Raw genomic sequence first — 19,565 nt, forward strand, 5'->3', positions numbered from 1 at the left:
TTGCTGAGCGTATCATTATCACCTCGGAATTAGAACACAGCGGTCGAAGAGCTGCTGGCGTTGTGTCGATCGGTGGTGTGGCTTCTGGCTTCTCTTCTTCCACTCATTACATCAATCAAAGAGCACGAGTGTTGTGCACGAGTCGGAAGACGTTGGAGGGAATGTTCCGATTTATGGGGTAGCAAGAGATCCTTCTATGTTGGGTGGATTCGGTACGCTTAATCGTCGGGCTATTCTACTTTGGAAGCTTTTGGGGTACGGCGCAACGAGGTGTATCGTGCTGGAAAAACGTTCCAATTTTCGTTGCTGTACCTGAGTGTGTTTGTGTGTGTGTGTGCGAGGAAGAGTGCCTTGGCAAAGTCGTAGGGGTCGGGAAAACTGGACCAATCGGTCAAACCGATGTACCGATATTATCTACCGTTGTGCAGTGTTGGTTGGAATCGATATGTTGGTGGTGTTGTTTTGGTGGCCGGCGTGTGACTGTATCGGATTTACGGTGGTTGTTACTTAATTGAAGCAAGTAACGCGTGTACTGTTGGAAAGTCGTGCGTGTGCGTTTGTTACTTTTGTAAGGCAGTACAAGGCATTGATGGAGCTCAATCACTGAGATGATTAAAACGTCACTTTGAACAGTTTTGCGGCTCTACATGGGCAACAGAATTTAAGCGACCTTTTTTAGTGGTGCTTCTCGCACTCTTGTCCGTACTGTGGTATGGACAGGCAAAGAGTTAGTGTTATTTTTTTAATTATGTCAATGACTCTTCATTCGTCACTCTCCGGTGCTTTTCGATGGAAGTTCTCAACTTGCTATGAGTGGGGCTATGGATGTGTTCCTTTTTTCGGTGGAATGATTCATTATTTCAAATTGGGTGCAAGCTTTTTTTTGGTTGCCGGTGCTTGTTGTCACACTATCTGAGCAAGTATTGAAACCGTTTGCCACCACCCTCAGCTAGAGGTCGGTAAATGGAGCTGCTCCGCTGGCTGGGAATACAAAAAAAAACCTACCACAAACGATCACATACCGGTGGGATGAACACGAAAAAAAAGTTACGAAAGCACGCGTACAGCAAAAGCTTGAAACTATTCCATTTCATTCGGTTCTACTGCTCTGTCGTCTCAATTCCATCCCTCACAAGGGGGATGGTTAATGTGGCCGTGGATACGGAAACGAACTAACACAAAAAAATAAGGGAAACAACATTAAAATCATTAAACGGATATTCGGTTTTGTATAGCTGCGAGCGGTTGAGCGTGTTTGAAATGACAAATGGGATAAGGCCCCGAAAATGGACCCAGCTCCCCTGGGGTTGGGAGCTGGGAGTATGCATAAAGTCCACCAGGGACGTTAGAGGGCCATGGAAGTGGAGAAACGGAAAGCGAGCAGCACTGTACGCGAGATTTTATGATTAAAGAAGTCATTCAACTTGCTTCGGTTTGATGAAAGTTTAACAAGGGACCAGCAGCGTGTTGGTGTTGTGTTCGTTTTTATTGGGTTAATTACGTCATAAACGTGTGTAGAACGGCACACACGGCACAAGAAACATTTGTCTGGAGTTAAATGACATCTACCATTAGAAAATAGGAAGAGATTGGAATAGACAATAGCTTGCAGCTGTGCAGGTAGCTCGTTCATTGAGTGAATATCTGCAGATTTGTAGAAAGGAAAAGGATATCTGCAGTCCTTCAGCTCAAGAATGTTCGCACTACAGAACCGTTCCGTTCTAGGAATCGAACAGCAGCTCCGTTACGTTGGCTGTTGGGAATTTCTGAATGAAGTCTTCTTCGGTTCTTCAGGAGTCTAGAGGCGGTCTAGAAAATGCAATCAAGTGCCAAGCGCGAGAGAAAAAAGGAGCTTCCCTTGGAAATTATCACGACGAGAACATCTCAAATTCCACGAACTTCGGACCCCGATGGGGAAACCCGTTTTTGGGGCGCTCGATCATCAGCCATCCATTTCACTTTCTTGCAATTGCTTGCTGTTGGGTGTCTCGTAACGAAGTTTTTTTTTGTTCGCGTTTTTGGTTGTTGCCAAAACTTCCAATCTTTTTTTTTTGGCGAACCCAACCCGTCGGTATGCGCTTTTGGGATGCTCAAGATGGAAAGGAATAGAAAGGCCCACAAAGGAATGGGCAAGAATGGTCAATTTGGCAAACGGCAACAGCACACAAACACAGCCACGGACAAGAAAAGGGATAAGAAAACGTTTCCCTTTGCAGAACTTTCCTTCCTCTCGCACCAAACGGAACGGGGAATCGCTGGTGGAATCGAATTGAAAAAGGAAGAATAAAAGAAGGTCCAATCGAGGGGCATCCCGAGGCACAATCCCGTGTGGCGAATTTTGTTGCGAATGCTTAGCGTATTTTCCGCTCGCCCTATGGTTCGTGGGCTGCTCAGCAAAAAAAACAAAACCTGCCAAGAAACTGTTTTGCTTGCTTCGTGGCCAGTGGCCAAAATTTGGAAGCCCGCGGTACGCGATCGGTAGAAGAAAACAACCGGGAACCGGTTTTTCTGCCGCCCCGGCGCGCGGTACCCTTTCCCGCTTTGGCGAAACATTCGAACCTAGCGACCCCCGAATCACAGCCCAAGGAGGGGGTGTTGGGCTGGCCAGAAAGGAGGGTGTACGTTTGGGAAAGGGGAAAGAACCAACCGCGCTCTCGACCAGTTAGCCCCGTCACTCGATTCGCACGTGCGTAGCGTGCCTTGGTGCTATGATGGTGTTGGTGTGATGCTGTTGGTGCCTCTTGGGAGCATAAGCGTCTCGCGAATCGCGGAACGAGCTGGACAGGAACAACGGGCTTTTCGCTGTAGCTTCCAGCTCTTATCTGTGTTTCTTTGGTGGAGCTTGCTGCTTTTTTGTTGTTGTTGTTGTGGCCGTTTGTGAGTGTTGTTCTAACGTTCAATGCGATCGTGGGTTTTGGGAGTTTCGTTTGGAGAAAAATTGGCACCTTCTACGGAATGCATCTGCTGGCAGAGTTTTACGAGTTATTGGAAGAGAGTTTAGGTGTTTTTTTTTGTTGCTCGCCTGGTAGCCGCTATCTTGAATGTTTGTCATATTTGTTTGATGATGTATGTTGTTTTGGGCTTTTTTTTTGGGGAAATTTGTGTTTTTTTTATCTCTCACTCGCTGGATTTAATGGTTGAACTGGAAATAGATATTTGGTTTGATGTTTTTTATTTGAAGATATGATTTATGAGACAACCTTTTTATAGTTTCAGCGTTATAGTGAATGAATTATTCCGACGAATTTAAAGAGAAAGGTAAAGGATATACCAATTAGTTTCCGGTACCGACAACAAAAAAGCTAATTATTCCCGCTTTGGAGATTCAAATTATTTGCACTCGCATGCATCGCTGGAATCGTACACACACACACGGACATTATTCAATCCGTGAATTAGCTGGCCGCGTTTTTAATTGTCTTTGGTTGGTGTTCTTTTACACATTAAAAATGTATTTAAATGAGTGTCTCCAGCGGGGAAGCTAACACTGCGTGCAGCACCCGGAGGGGAGAGCGTGCGTCTATCACTTTTTGGTCCGTTTATTTCTGGTGTTTGCCAACTCCTTACCAAAAAAACGCGACCGAGCGCACAACGTGAAGCTGACAGTGAATTAAAAATTTATATGTAAATGAACGTAAAATTTTAGCACCTTTTGTGTGTGCTGTGTGCGCGCCCGGCGAGCTCCAGCGTCCGCTTGGCGGAAAGCTTTGTAACATTGCCGGCAAAAGCGTGTGTGTGTGCGTGTGGAGGGAGGTAGCGATAGAGCATAAAACTTACTTCATCATGCAATCGAGTAATCTGCTTCACGTTTACGTTCACGTTTAACGTTACGATGTCGTCGTGACGATGGTAGGGGGAGCGGGAGCTAACATATTTTACTTTTATTCCTGTGTCAAGCGAACGAAGGCGACTCAGGTTTGCAGAAGGGAAAAAGCTCACAAAAAGTGTTGGAATGAAATGATTTCGGTGCGAATGGCTCGCTCGGACTGAGCGGAGGATTTTAGTTAAGATAAAGCGGTTTTGGTCCAGAAGGTTCTTGCGCGCGACATCGAGGTGTGAGGTGAGGTTGAATAGAATCGTGCAAGCATCGTCTAGCTCTTCGTACGGGGGTTTGGCGTTAGAATATCGCGCCGGAACTGAAATCGAATCAAGCGACTCCTTTGCTCTCTGGAGGATTGGATTGTCTTGTGCTTTACATTTTTTCCTTTCTTATTCGCTCGCTGGAATGCAATCGCCCTTTATCGACTGGAGTGATGTGCACCGGGGGTAGGACGGGACTAGCTGTCCTCGATTTTGATAAAACGATTGCCATATAGTGCCACAGGAAAGCTGCAGAGTAAAAGCTGCTCCGGACGACCTTGAGAGCGAAAGTGTGTCGTGTTTGGGGTGGAGAAATTGAGCTGGAAGTTGGGTATCGGACGCCATGGATAAAGCGATGGTGTGGATGAGATGCTCTTGATAGAACATTTTAAGTTTCTGCAATCGAGTAAATTCACTGTGGAGGAGCAGTCCGATGTAATTCGATTATGTGTAAGGTTTACCTTGAAGATTGATTTGAGATTGAAATCGGTGCAAGGTCCTTTTAGGGTGAATTGATTCGTTATTAGCTAGATATTGATTATATTGATAAGGAAATATCTAAGTAACGTTTTATTAAATTGGTTAAATGAGCAAAAACAATTAACAATATGTTTTATTTGTTTCTTTTCAGGTCATTTTTACGAGCGAGCACAATTCTGGAGTGTTAAGTTTAATGTGCCAACGGAAGACTTGAAGACGCTTGCTGTGAAAAGACTATGAACAAAGAGCACATTTGCTGTGTAAAATTCTTTCTTTTACGTTAGAATGACACAATTGCTTTTCGTGTTTATTGAGCTAGGTTTAGGTACCAGTGTCCTGTAAATAATTAGTTGCATATTTCCTTATTTTCTATTTTCCCAATAGAGCAAATGCGATGCACCTCTTCCTTAGCACGCCAGAAAAGTGTCGCGGAAAAAGCAATACCACACCAAAAGTGTGCAAAATGTGAAAATTGAAAACAAGGTGGTGAAATCTGAGTGGCAGCAGTAGTGTTGACAAGCCAGATCGGGGAGAAGAAACTCCCGCCAAAGGAAAACGAAAAGAAAAGTGAAAAGTGTAGAAAAGTGAAACCAATATGCTGCTGCTCCCAAATATTTCAACGTCAACCAATCGTACCCAAAACACGAGCCTGCTGGTGGTGTGGTGAAGTAGTCAGCACAGGGTGGCCGAAAATTGTGGAGTAGTGTAAGAAAAAATAAGAGTAAGAAGAAGAAAGGAAATCATCTCAATCGGGAGAAAAGTCGTTAAGATTTGCTTGACACCGACCAGCCACCAAATGGAGGAGAAATAGCAGCAGTAGCAGCAGTAGGATCGTTTGCGATTGCAGCAGCTGTCGATCGCGCCAGGTACGAAGTGAGTGCGAGGTGCTCCGTTTGAAGGGTGAAATGTGTGTGTGAGTGGTTCAAATGTGTAATCCCCCAAAACAACAAATACAGAAAGGAGAAAAGAGAGAAAAAAAAGCAGTTTGGTTACGGCAGACGCGCATCTAACCTTGGCCAGCCCAGCCACCAGCGCCAGAGTGCTTTTGGGGCGAGTGTGTGTGTGAGTGAGTCAGTTAAGTGTGTAAATAAAGGTCCGGGTTTCGATGATCGCGACTCGAAAGTAGTGAAATCGGAAGAAAGAAAGTGAAGTGACGCAGCGACTGCAGCGACGTTTTCAGTTTGTGTCCCCCATGGTTTGTGTGTGCGTATGTACATGTGTGTCTGTTTGTGAAATATATTTCTTTAAAGTGTGGAAGTAAATGTTTCCTTAGTGTTAGAGATACATGCAAATGGTAGCAGTGGATGTGTACTACGTGTAAGAAAGCAGTAAAATACGGAAACGAGTGATTACAGTGCTAAAACATACGAAAGCAAATCGAGCTAGAGTGTGCAACATAGAGTAAGAAAACAGATAACCATCGTGTTGTGTTCGCTTGGTAGCTGAAGTAGCAGTAGCAGCAGCAGTAAACCACCAACTCAAAAAGCAATTCTTCAAGACTATGTTTTAGCTGAATAGTATTTCCCATATTTCTCGCTGAGTACATCGGTCACCGCTAACCAGAACACACCACTGCAGGTAAGATATCGTTCTAGCGCTTTCTTGATGAACTTGGGCGTTCACTTCCACTTCTTTTAAATGAACATTAGAAATGCATGCTGTTCCATTTGCACCGAAGGGGGAGGGGGAGAGCAAAAGAAGCCTTGAACCAAACAACCATCGCGGTCGCGGCTTATTAACCGCCGAATATAGATGACCGAAATTTCACACATGACGTGTGTGCGACTCCATCTTCTCCCCTCCTGGCAATCGAAAACGCACCACTCACACACAAACACACGGCAGCACACAGGTGTGCCGGGGTTGTTGTTTTTTTTTTGTTGGTGTGTGAGATTGTTTTTGCTTCTGCTATCGAAAACCTTCAAACTCTCGCGACGCCTCGTGAAGTTGGCAACAGATGAGAGAACATTTCGGTCAAATTTGTGAAGCAGATTTATGACCCTCACCGTCGTCGCCATCGCTGCCACGCGGGGTAGTGTGTCCGAGGGAAATAAAAGCGAAACGTCTTCCGGTTGTGTGGTTGTTGTTGTTGCTGGTCGTTATGTTTGTCTCTGTGTTTGTGGTGGTGGTTTTGTGTTTGCCCCCTTTCTCTATCATTCGTGCGTTGTTTGGTTTGTTTTCTGGTTCTTTTGATTTGTTACCCCTTTGGGTGTTCTCCTCCTCGTTACCTTTTATCTTTGCCAACGGTTTTCCCCGGCAAAGCATTAACTTTTCCTTTTGTTTTTTTGCGCAGAGATATTTTGTTTCTATAGTGTGCAATTAAAATGCAACGGAAAGAGAATGGGGCGGAAACATTTTCCAACCGAGCAATTTTCTTCACCCGGTTAGTGGCATGTTTTGGCAAACTTTTAGAAATGAAAATTTCGAGATGGCGAAGAGCCGGGTGCTGCCAGAGCACATCATAATTAATGGTTGGAGTTTTTCACAATCAATGGAAAATGTTTATATCACAACGAGTCTGTTGGAGACGTAATTAGGAAGGTGACGGGTTGATACTTAGCAAAATTAGTTTGTGAATCGTTTCTAGCGGCTTGTGTTTAGTTTGTAAAGAATGGTCAAGCTTCTAGTAAGTACGTAAGTACGCCCCAAAAAGATGCGTTTGATTCTACATTGAAGCAGGTATCTTGGTGGATCACGAGAGTGCCGGAAACGCTTCTTCCAATCGGTGGCACTTCCCAAAAACATTGCTATGCTGTCTGACGCACCCGAAAAGTAAATGACAGAGGAGACACATTTCTCAACCAACGCACATGCAGATGCGTCGTCGCACCGTGTACGCGCAGCTCTTGCGCAGCGTGTGCGTTTAGTAGGTCAGCCGAAAACGTGCGCTCGATTTCGTTTTTGGGTTCATGGGTGTTTGGGATTGTTTTTCTTTTTTCGCGCAAGCGAACGTTTCATTCTAACGAGAGGCATGCTCTCAATTTTATTTGTGTAATGTGTAAAGTAATTTTAACATAATAAGTTAGAGTTTTTGAGAGATCATGACTAACTCTCGAAGAACTTGGATTAAATTGGCTGATTCTACGAAAAAAAAAACTTGCTTTATAATAACAACCTACGCCTCATCATTGACATGTGCAGCGGCATCTGCATCTCGTTGCGTTAGCGGACCGGTTGCGTTCGGCTAAAATTAGCTCTTCGCATCCCTTTTCTTGCGCGATGCGATGCGTTCCGCTTTGAAATTGTGTTAGAGATGCTCAAAAGGCAACGCTGTCTTCACTCGCTAATATCACGCTCGCTTCGTACGGCTACATGTGTGTGCGTATCTGTTTCTTGCATATGCAGTTGGGCGTTTTATATTCGATCGCAACTGTGCGCATCATCTGCGCACATGCAGCGGTGTTTGTGTGCTGAACGGTGTGTAATTTTGCTAGACTTTCCGCTAGAAAACACTTGTGTCTTGTGCCTCTGTTTGTGCAGTGGGAAGGAAGATGGCTCTCTTGGGTGGGCGTTTGCGTGTGTGACATAACGAGAGGATGTGTGTTTGTGTGTAGGTTGAGAAAATGAAACCAGTACGACCGGGTGTGTGCAGCAGCGTTCTAAAGGGCAAGTGTTTGTTGCACCGTTTTGAAGGTGGCTTGCGTCGGCGCCATCAGCAGAACATGGGGATTAAGTAGATTGGCCTGTTGGTGGTTGTTTTGGGCCTAGAATTAAGTATATCTTGGCAAGAAGAGCTCGAAGGGAAGTGATTCAGTGAGGTCACCGTCAGTGAAGTAGTTAACAAGAATATATTTTTGTTATATATATTTTTTGTTATCTAATCAACTGTATTGAAATTGGTCTTTGAAAACCACAAAAGTAAGATCATTGTCTGGACGAGAGGGGTCTAGACACGGGTCTAATAGTCTTCCGAGCAGAGATCAGAATGCTGTACCAAACCTCCAACGTATTGCTCCCACCCCAGGCTTTGGCAGTGTACGTAGTGTGTTTACTTAGCTCGTTTGAGCGATAGAGTTCATTAGCATATGCGCAACCGCATTCTCGATAGCGCAAACCAAAGTCACAGACGCGCGGTAAGCGAACTCTTACCCCCACTTTTTTCCACACGCATATCTAAGCCCAGTCTCAGACGTCAGACAATCGTGGTTCCCTTCTGTCGGTCGCTTATTCATGGAATGGAAGGAGGAAAGAACAAGCAATGTAACGCAAGAGCGGTTGGGGGTGTTTTTTGCTCCACACAACCACATGGAGCCGCATGCACATGCTGACAAGCGACTGTTCAAGGTTAAACTGCGTAGCTATCTATCATTTCTGCGCGCTTACTTCTCCAACTCTGTTGGTTTGGGGTTGAGAAAGCGGGAGTGAGCGAGAGAGATATTGGGCTGGGAAGTAGTCAACTTCACTTAGAACGCTTGCTAGACACACACGCCAGCAAGAATCGTCACAGATCGCACAGTAGAATGCCTCCCCGGTGCATACACACTGGACGTTCGCACGTTTCACCGAGAGAGCAGAAAAACGTGGAAGGAAAAGTGTTGATTCATTGTTATAAGGCGATACACAACCACCTTGTACCCGGGTACCTTTGTGTCCGGTCGGTTTCTTTCCCCTCTGACTCAGTCACTGTCTGCCTCTAGTTCTCATTCTAAAAGGCAATAGAATAGAACCCGAGCCTCCTATCGAATACTCATCTTGGACCATTGTGATGTTTGTTGCCGCCATGTTTAGTGACTGCTGCCGGCTGTACTGCATCAAAGGCCGGTTTCCGCAAAGGTGGAAATGCGTGATCATTAAAGCTGAACGATGATGTAAGAGTGTGACGAATCTGGCGGACGCTAAAGGGAGCTGATTGTTCTAGTCTGAGGTGGAATAGTTCAGTAGCTTTGGCAGAAGAGTCGATAGGATGGAGGGAACGAATGAAAAACAATGCAGATCAGGCTGAAGGAAGTCGCGAACGGAAGTTACAAAAAAGATAGCTTTGTTCAAGGGAGATGAGAGTGCATGGGAACTATACTACTTGTTCGGTTTCGGAGGCATCGGTTTAATGAGACTTGGCTGAAGATGAGGACTGCGTTAGATGTTTTGTCTGGAAGAGTATTGATAGAATTTCTGGAGGTTATTAACTCTCTCAGAAGATCCAGTTCCGGTCAGATGTAAGTCATCAGGGGCTTCAAGTTCCTGTGAAGATATCAAAAACTCAAAGAATTTAAAGACGTTATCGTGTATGTTGAACGATACATTGACCTTCTTAACGACACATCATTAAAATAGGTCTTCTGGAGTTAAAGACAACAAGTTGCATCATCCCATTTGTTCGCCACCGTTTTGAATTCTGCTCACGACCTTCCCTTAAAGCTGGCGACAGTAATCCGATCACCTGGAATCTGGTAAATTGCTTTTCTCTGTATCTCCACCTCCACCAAAAACCGTGACGTGTCTCTCGCAGTATTGCCCAGTGATCCTCGTCTATTTTTTTTTCTAGTGGTTGCTTGATCATCAAATACACCACACGTCAATTGGCCATTATTTTCTGCAAACAAAGGCTATCAAACGTACAGAGATGCCGAGCAAACACAATTCGGCGCAGCAGCGGCGATCAAAAACGATGGCAAAGCCAAAGAGAGGCACCGACCCGATGTCCAAAAACCACGCCTCGCATACTTCTCGTCTGACGTTTGACAGATCTTCTGTGAGTTCCTAGAAAACAGTGAACAAACTTCAGAATTGCGACCGCTACTGGCGGAGGGAATGGTAGAGGAAGGGTTGGAGGGTCATAGATCTGGGAAGGTGTAAACGTGGTTTGCAATCAAATCCATCCAGCTTTGCAATCGGAATAGTTCGCCCGCCCGGTGTGTCACGTGTGGTACTTGGAAACTTCTATGCCAAATCGACCGGTCATGCCTTTCCGAGCTTGGATGGCAGATTGACGACGACTCACGAGGGCGTTCAGAGGCGCCGATATAATGCTGTCCAAGCTGTAGCCGTTGTTGGTATGTTTGTTGCCGTCTAAACGTGTTTTTTTTTGTTGGGTTGGCTGTTGTTATAGGGTCGTAATGTTTTGCACTCAAAATGGCGCAGGGAAGGGGTTAAGAGTACGGCACCACGCCACTCGCGGACAGATTCACGAACAGAATCGTGCTAATGAATCGTGTAGGTCAACGACCTGCAAGGATTTTGGAGGTGGGAATAGAAGGCAAAGCTGGGGGTGCGATTAGTTCGTCACTTTTAATAACTGCCTTATCCCCCACCCGCGGGATAACCAGGAAGGTTTACCCGACTCCGAGCGAGCTGGGGGAATCGAACAACATAACTTTACAATTGGGGCCCGGCAGCGCGGGTGGTAAGCTTTAATGGGCTATCAAGATGCGAAAATCGACAGCGGCAGGAGGTGAACACCGCCGCGGCACAGCTTTGGTTAGGATGGGAGTGTTTGGGACACACGCATACACACCTACACTCACGGGAGCATTCGTCGCCATGTTGCCCAACAACGTGCTGACTCACGGAGACTGTGCGAGTCTAAAAAGCTCACTATCTTACGAAAAGTTAGACGTGGGGGTACGGGGCAGAGAAACAATACGCCAATGAAAGTATGGTTCTAGCCGCACTAGGCGAGAGTTATTGGATGTTTTCTGCTAGAATTCGCTTTCTTCATCCTTTGGTGTGGGTTAGGCTTCTTATTGCTCTGGCCCAACCTGTCAATCAAATTATTTATCGTTAATCAACCGATTGACGTGAACTGCCAAAAAAAAAAAAAATCTCGGCAGGAGAGATTGCTGACGGTCTGGCACGATTTGTGTAGGTTGTGAAATTTGTTGGTTTCTGTTGCTAGACGTTTGTTTTGTTCTGGTACCCAAAAACGGTTGCAGGATAACAATTGGTACTTTGTCAATAGGAGGAAGGTATAAGAAGACATAATACCGTAATTTAGGTAATTTGGTGCCTAAAATGTGATGCAGTTTTTCTTACTTGTTTCCCCAAGGAACGCCAGCTAGGAAGTAGCGTCCACTAGGGCGTCCATATTGTGTCCGTCTCCTCTGCCGTACCGTGTCGTGGTATAGTTTACAGTGGACATTGATTAATTTGCTGCAAACTTGCCAACGATTAGATTGTGTGTAGCTGTTTGGGTCCTGCGGTAGGTAGTTCTGGCGTGGAAAGTGTTTCGATCGCGTGTGGCAGTTAGCTTACACACATCACAGTCCCTTGCGAGGGCTCCCTTGCGTTTAGGGAATGTAGGACAGTGGGTAAGCTTGCAGTGTAACAGCAGCAGGTTCAGTTATGGAGTTTTTCACTGTGGCTGATAAAGCAACAGCACTCGCTCATTGATAAATGGTTCATTAATTCAGGACTTTAGTGGGCTTTATTTTACTTCACTTAACAAGTTTCAAGCTTTATCATGATTGAATAGTGTAACGAATTTATATTCAAAAACCTACATAAGTGTACGTAGAAACTGTTTCACTGTACGAGGTATATGACTGTAAAGTCTTGCAGAGTCGTTCGTTTATGGCAATGTGTGTATGGTGTGTGTACGCGGTTTAAAGATAATGGCCTCACCTTACAAACAGAGTCCCCCTTAGGGTGGTGGTCGTGGGGGTTTTTCCTGTTTTCCCATTTGTTTATTTTTCACCCCAGACTTCTTTCCCTTTCTCCTAGTGTCCCTTGACGTTGGTTGGAGACCGTAAAGTGTGTGCAAAAGTCACAAAGGAGATTATCAATCATTTGCACACGCCATTAACTTTAAGCAAACAGACCAATAGATCCGAGGCCAGAGAGCGCGCGCGAGAGCGCCCGCACAAGCTGAGCTCCGTGCTCGTCCGTTGATCGGTGTCACGCCTTTTTGGACAACTGACAAACGCGTGCATACCTTTTTATGCCACCGGCCGGCCAGCCGAAGGAAGAAGTGTCGAACTAGTCGCGTCTAGAGTGTATGCGATCGACGGGGTGACGAGATTGAGCCACGTTAGCACCTAGCAGTGTTGGAGTTATTATCGAAATGCTAACGGCCTGGCACCGGAAGCCGAGAGCAGTTAGATAGTGCTTTGAGAAGGTGATTAATGTCGTCCATATTAAAGCACGCGGGTCTGTTTGTGTGTGCGGTTAGGTTTGAAGTTATAGTTCGGTTTCTAGCCGCTGCGAACCGGAAAAGGAAACGCGCATTAGAATGGAAAAGGTAATAGAGGAGGCATTTTTTTGCAAGGGCCACCAGAGGATAGTTGTTGATATTGCTGGTGCTTTAGTTTTCGAGATGAATATGTATTATTCGGACATTGGCATTTACGCAGCTCATATATCGCATCCGAGTGAATAATGAAGCTGAATTTATAGTCCGTCTCGGTAGGGTGGCTTTAGCACGAAATTATTAAAATGCCACATTCCAACAATGAATCATATCCTGGATATATCTCTGCATTGAAGATTCTTGAACGTAAAGCACCGAGACACAGCTCCAGAAAACGGACACCTCTGGCCAATGATCACCTGACATCGAGTTCTGTCCCATTTAGCAACAAAGTAGCGCTGATCGCTGTGGCTGTTTTCAGGATCATGTCGATGCGCAGGCTCCCCGAACAGGCTCTCGGTACTTTCGGATGCAGTGTTGATAGGCACGGTATGTGTAATTGTCGTTGGCGTATCGTTCAATTATCCTTCTTTGGACAGCCGGTCCGTATTTAATTAAATGTTGAAATATCACGTCATTCCCCATTCTTGGAGCGCTCGCAACATTGTAGCGATGGAGTTTTCCCCTCTTGAGATCGAACCATTCTCCGCGAAAGATTCTTCCGTTCCAGGTTGGATCGGGAAGGATCGTATTAAATGCATTTCCATGCATACCTTTCCATGCCCGACCTGGAGGACGGAGGAAAATCGTTTTTGCAATCTTCTTGATAGTAGTCCAGCTCGAGCTCCTCTCCATAAGCCGGCATGTGTGTACGCAACACAAAACCCTAAACCAGTTTTCATCAGTTTCAGCTCTTAGCAAGGAACGTCTAAAAAGAACATCTTCTCTCAGGCTAAGCAATAGGCTAGAAGCTTGTCCACAGAGGGCCAGTTCCAGCCATGTCGTCTCACTCCCAGCGATCGGCGTCCCGCGTGTTGGTGCCCTCTATCATTCTTTAACTTTTCTGCTCAACGAGTTGGTCAGTGTTTGCGTTACTGCTTCAGGGTAATATGAATGTATGCGTGCCTTTTTTTTTAGTTTTAACTCCATCGTTATGTTTTCCTTTGGCCAATTCCATCGGCCACACCGACCCGATGGACCGGTTTTCTTGCGATGGAGGTGACGCAGAGCGAAACCGGTTCCTCCCGGTCCATCCGGGGCGCGGGAAGTGCGTGCGTCTGCCGTATCTGTTGACCTACACTGTGACATTCACCGTGAATGCGTGCACGGACGGAATCGTGTCGATGAGGCGATGGTAGTTTTTTCTTGTTTCACTGACACCAATGTTGAAAAAATACTACCCCTACCAAGCAATCGATACGATGCACTCTGCAGAAAAGCGGGAGAGAGTGCAATGAAGAAGCTAATTTTGTTCGACAACTTGGACTTGGAAGATGCGTGGTAAGAGTAACGCTTGACACGATGTTTTCCGCAATAATCGTTTGTCCGAACGATCTAAGTGCTTCAAACGATCTAAGACACACGCGAAATTGCACTGAGGAAGTCTCGTATCTGATCGCTCGATCAGATGTTTCGATCTGATAAAACGATGTTGGATCTTCTTCTTCGAAATGCCTGCTACTTTGAACGTCACTTTACACTCGCATCGAACTTCGTACGTTCTCTGTCCTCGGAGATGTGATTGGAATTGATCATCGAATATTATTAAACAACTGTTTCCCTAGACCACCCTGATGGACGCGAGAGGGCTCGATAGTGATCTAAAAAGGACTTCCTTTCCATCATATCGCCATTGGAATTGGTTTGGTTGAGAAATTATGTCCGCTGTGTTTCACTTGTACCCGTTGTGGTGCGGTTTGTTTGCGGATGTTGGCTTGAAGCAAAACTAAAGAGAGGAGTAGAAAAAATAAATAAACAAATGTGTGTTGGTTGGCTGGCTAATCGTTTGCTGTAAAGCTCATCGATTGTGGTGTGTGCTGTGCATGCCTAATCGAAGGTATGATCGGGGGAAACATTCATTAATGCAATGCGTGTGCTTTGAATATAAGTATGTGGTACCACCACGTACAATCGACTAGAAGACATCAACGTTTTAGAATAGTATTTTATGCGCTTGGAGGATTCATTGAATACTTGATCGGAAAAGACAAGCAAAAATGTTTCATTTTGGCTTATATTTGAGAATTGAACGCTAGTCTGTTGAGTTGCGAGTCTGTCTGCATTACCATTTGACCACCGTACTTGTTTGTGCTGGTGAAGATTACAATCAAACAAAAAGCTACCATTCTGATGTCTGAGATGTTCTTAGCGATGTTCCAGGTAATGCTTTAGCATATTCCTGCATACTTCCTCGGTTTTGGCTGTTTAATATGCACACAACTTCCCTGCCAGTGCTAGCATAACACTGAGCGTCGAACTACTTTTTGGGCGTTGTTGTCCGCTCGTAACATCTTAGGCGCCATCGATCTCAGATCTTCGATGGAAATGTATTCTAATTTCCCAACCGGCTCAAGGCCAGCCAAACCAAACGGGCAAGCAACATTGTCTCTCATGTTCGCCTGGGAGCTTCCCAAATGCAGCCTTGAGCGTGATCGCGGGACAACTGTATGCGTAATTCAACGGCCGCTAAAGGCGCGCGCGCGGTGGCTTATTCAATTTCAATGCAAAATTTAAGCAAAGCTATTAAGCCTTTTGTTGCGATTGCGTGTTGCGCGGGTGAGGGCAAACAACAACAAAAAAAAACGGCCGTTTGCCGTTCATTTCATTGCAACTGCGACAAATCCTATCCGCGTATCGTGCTGCTTGCTGAACGCCATTAAACGCGCCGGGCAAAAGACTGAATGAAAAATGATCTACTGAGGTTTTCGGTTTAGCGAAACCGTGTCGGCTTGTTGCAGCCACCATTTCAGGGTCGCCCATGTTGTGTGGACCGACAGGCGGTAGAGGGAGAACACGCGCTCTCCCGGGCTGGGATGCCTGACGGGGGATGCCTCCGTGTCGGGTTGAGAAAAGCTCGACTTGTTGCCGTCACCTTGACAGAAAAAAGTATGATACCAGCTCGAAAACCCGTTCCCGCCACGGTGCTGCTCCATCGGGAGGTGGAACTGGTCGTTCGAGTTTTGCGAGGAGTCCTTTTTCGTTTGGTCCGAAGTGACGGGCCGGGCTGGGTGGGCGGACCAACGGCCGGCAGGCCGGACAGGCAGCTTATGAGTATGACAGATGATTTTTCCAAACCTCACCCAGGACCATGGTTTCGCCGCGGGTGCGATAAGCCCGCACGGCGGCTATATTTTTCGCGGCAATCCGGTGCGCACGAATGTCATCGATCGACTCGGCTGATCAATCAAATCATTATACAATTAGCGTTTCTCGCTTTCCGGCAAAGCCAGCTGACGCGACCAGACTATGCGCCAGACCGTCAGTTACTCGGACTGCCCCTCCCCAGCCCGTCGGTGGGAGAATGAGCAGGCAGAAATAATATTAATGTTAAGATTTAATTAGCAATATCTGAGCATGTCGATCGATAAGTGGGACGCGTTCAAAGGGGCGAAAAGAGAGCTGGGGAGTGCAAATGCACTTCGAAGGCAATCTTTTCCCCGCCGACGAGGTCAACCATGCTGTGTCGTCTTGCCCGGCGGAACGACGTCGCTTCCCCATTTCCCCCTGTGTCTGTGCTAATGGAAAAGCTCGATAGCAGAAGGATTATATTTCAACTCGAATGGTACAGCCAATGGAGGCATCGTTCAAGTGTGTTTGCTGCTGCTCTTGCTGCCACGGTGCATTTGTCAGTGGAGTGCGAAAAAGGGGAAGACGTTGATTCGTATCTTGATCATCAGTTGGTAGAATGAGGGGGGTTCTTGCGTACACGATGCCGAAGGGGTTTTGCGTGACGCAAGTGTAGCTTAACATTGTTGCTAGCGTCTTTACATGATGGCGGTTAATAGGGTTGGGGTTAGCTTTGAAGTTAACCACAGCGTACGCTTGCGAAGTGCCTGTAATACTATAGTATAATTGAAAGATGGTTAGTGTTGTGGTACATATGTTTGTTGTGCAGTTTTAAGTGTACGGCTTTGCTTAAACATCTTTGAAACTTTTTGTATTCAATTTTTGTTCAAATTACGGAAGGAGCTGAAACTTTGCTTCCTCTACCTTATGCATAATGGATGAAGCATCGAGCTCTCCAGCAGTTTCTACGGCAGAACGAGTTAGAAGCTTGTGCCCGACACATTTCTTCAACTAATCATTACGAAACTTTATACTTGGTTTTGTGATTCTAATGCATTTATGTGTGTATGTGTGGCTCCTGGAACGGGGTGTTTGTGTGTGTTGATTGAGCACTCACGTTACAGTGACCTAGTGCAAACAGTGGAGTGTGTTTGTGGAAAAAAAGTGGAAGGAAACGGAATTAATTTATGATTAAATTAGATAATTTATGATCACACCAGCAGCTAATAAATAATGTATCGTTTATAATAATCGGTTCTGTTTCTATATTCTTTTATTTCAGGTATGCAGCAGACAATCTTTGTTGGCTTCAGTTGTAAACGTTTCGAGAATGAAATTAAAAACGCAGACAATCTTCACGTCATCACGTAAGCATTCTTCACAAAAAGCTGTTAGGGAATTGAGGAAATGTGTACAATCTCGGTGTGTACGCTATGGGGTACGTTTATCAGCAAACACTTTCAGCCACTACACGTGTACACGCTTTTCCAGCTGGGGTTTGTTGAACCAGGTGCGCGAGACAATTCGTTTGCTGATTGGAAAAAATCAAATTTTCGTCGCAGCAAAACAAGAATTGTACAATATTCGGATGTCATGCTGATGTTGTTTTCTACTGCAACAGTAAGGCGAAGAAAGCTGCTTTGATCTCTTATTTAAGACTCTTTGTTTGAGACTATTCTACGCCATCGATAGCTGAATTGAACCAATTAAAAAAATGAAAAGAACTTTATTATTTTTATACGATTTCTTAGAAAAGACACCCGCAACGACGCAAAAAGGTTTGAATTATTGTCGGCATTTGTACCAGGTCGCTTGACCACACGCCATGTACCGAGCAAGCGAGTTATACTATATCATCTTTATTTCTGTCCTAACGACTCTATCCTCGTGTAAGTGATTTTGCAAAAGTCGTTTTTCGGGTGAAAGCGCTAATTATTTTGCTTTCAAATGGTTGTGATGATTGAGCTCAAGCCGCTCGTGGCTGACATTACTGGGAAGGTCAATGGACGATTTTTAATGTTTGTTTTTTACTTGTTGTCGCGTGCAGTCAACAAGATTCGCTGTAAAGAACCTGAGGAAATGTAACTTCATACCTGAGGAATTATACATTCTATCTATCTCTATTTCCTAATAATGTCCATCACTACCCTACGACCTTTCGGTTTTCATTTAGACAAGGACTGCCGCCGGTGAACGTTTTTCCCATAGGACGTTAATGTAAAATAATTCCATATTCCATTCGATAATGTTTAACGCATTTTTCCGTGGTAAAGTCGGTAGTCGTCGTCATGGTTTATGCAGCAGGACGAGCCATCAGCTTGCCGCTGCTGGGGAAGGCTCTCGAAATGGCGTCAGACTTCTGCCGAAACTCACACCCTCTTTGCCGGCCCCAAAATGCGACTGTATGCGGCTCGGTGTGATTGCATGCGCGCCGCCACCCTGCCGGGAAGCGGGAAGTGACCGGGTTGTTCCGATGTGGCAGTGGCAGAAGTGCGCTAACGCTTGCTAACTTATGTGCATTTTAGCACAAAACAGTACACAACCCGCAGCTCAAGGCCAGCGGGAGAGGTGTTTGACGAGCAGTGTCGTGTTGGCTTTGGCTTTTTTAGTTGTTATTGTTGGTTCACGGATGTTCAAGGTCTCCTTCTCTCTCTCTCTATCTTACTGAGTGATTTCGAATCTGTAAGCAAGATATCCTGTGGGATGTATGTGTGTGTCTGTGTGCGATTGTGGATCAAGTAACATGCAGATGAGTGTAGCTCTTTTTCTGCATTTTGGAGAATTATTAACGATTGGATTGGTAGTCTTTTTTATACTTTGCTTGCTTTTTGGGAAGATGCACAGCTTTTTGGCGAATTGTGGAAGCATGTCTAGACGCTGGACAGGGATGAGCTTGGGTTTAAAATATTGTTCTGGAGCCGTGCCAAGCCAAGTTGGACGTTTTATGGCAAAAGTTTTGGCTGCCTAACATGCAACTAGGAAGTAGTAAAGCTTTCCAACCATGATCGATGGAGTGGAGTAGAAAATATTTTCTCATCGTTTTATGGTTTGAATAACCGATTTAAAACAATAGAAAATTACACTGAACAATCATCACCATTAGCGAGTTGTGGAGTATTTGTAGCTGAGTCACAACAAAGGTTATTCCTGTTAAATTCCAGCAAAGGTCAGGTTCAGGACACAAGTCCTACCAATATCATGTCAAGTTTGCAGGTGAGAGAAAACGATTTTAATAACGTTTTATTCCTCGATTAGCGTTTTTATTTGGAGTAAATCGTCCTTCCTCTGGGTCGTCATTCTTCAAGCAGCAAGAGTTTGCTTGCTTCCTTTCCTGATTGGAGAAATCTGACAGCTTGTTACGCCTTAGCTTTGAACCATTGCCACCACTTCAGGAACACTGTGCGATGGGGTTAGAATATTAGAAATGGATATTGTTTTTTTGTCCCTGACCTACCTCACTCCAGCGAGCATCGGCACGTCTCATTGTCTGCTAATCGATTTGAAGCCTTATTTGCGATTTTATACTATTGCATGTTTATGTTTGTGGTGTCAGCTGAAAAGGGGAATTCTAAAGCGGTGAAATGAAATGGAAAAGCTCGAATAAAGGACATGAAATGAGTTAAATTCTGAACTGAAATGAAATAAAATATTTAGTCTG

General features: G+C 45.2%; 1 protein-coding gene across 6 annotated transcripts in view; it reads left to right on the forward strand.

Annotated features, from left to right (window-relative positions):
* Nucleotides 1-19,565, forward strand: part of LOC120958849 (ecdysone receptor) — a 187,400-nt gene that overhangs the window by 32,143 nt on the left and 135,692 nt on the right. For 5 of the 6 annotated variants that reach the window (XM_040381904.2, XM_040381903.2, XM_040381906.2 and 2 more), the window contains exon 2: nucleotides 4,945-6,138. The gene's annotated coding sequence lies outside the window, so the exon portion shown is untranslated. Of the gene's footprint in view, nucleotides 1-4,944; nucleotides 6,139-17,189; nucleotides 17,275-19,565 lie in introns of all 6 variants that reach the window. The other variant, XM_049610026.1, reaches the window with a different exon arrangement.

The sequence above is a fragment of the Anopheles coluzzii genome, chromosome 3 (assembly GCF_943734685.1).
Source record: "Anopheles coluzzii chromosome 3, AcolN3, whole genome shotgun sequence".
NCBI classification, from domain to species: domain Eukaryota; kingdom Metazoa; phylum Arthropoda; class Insecta; order Diptera; family Culicidae; genus Anopheles; species Anopheles coluzzii.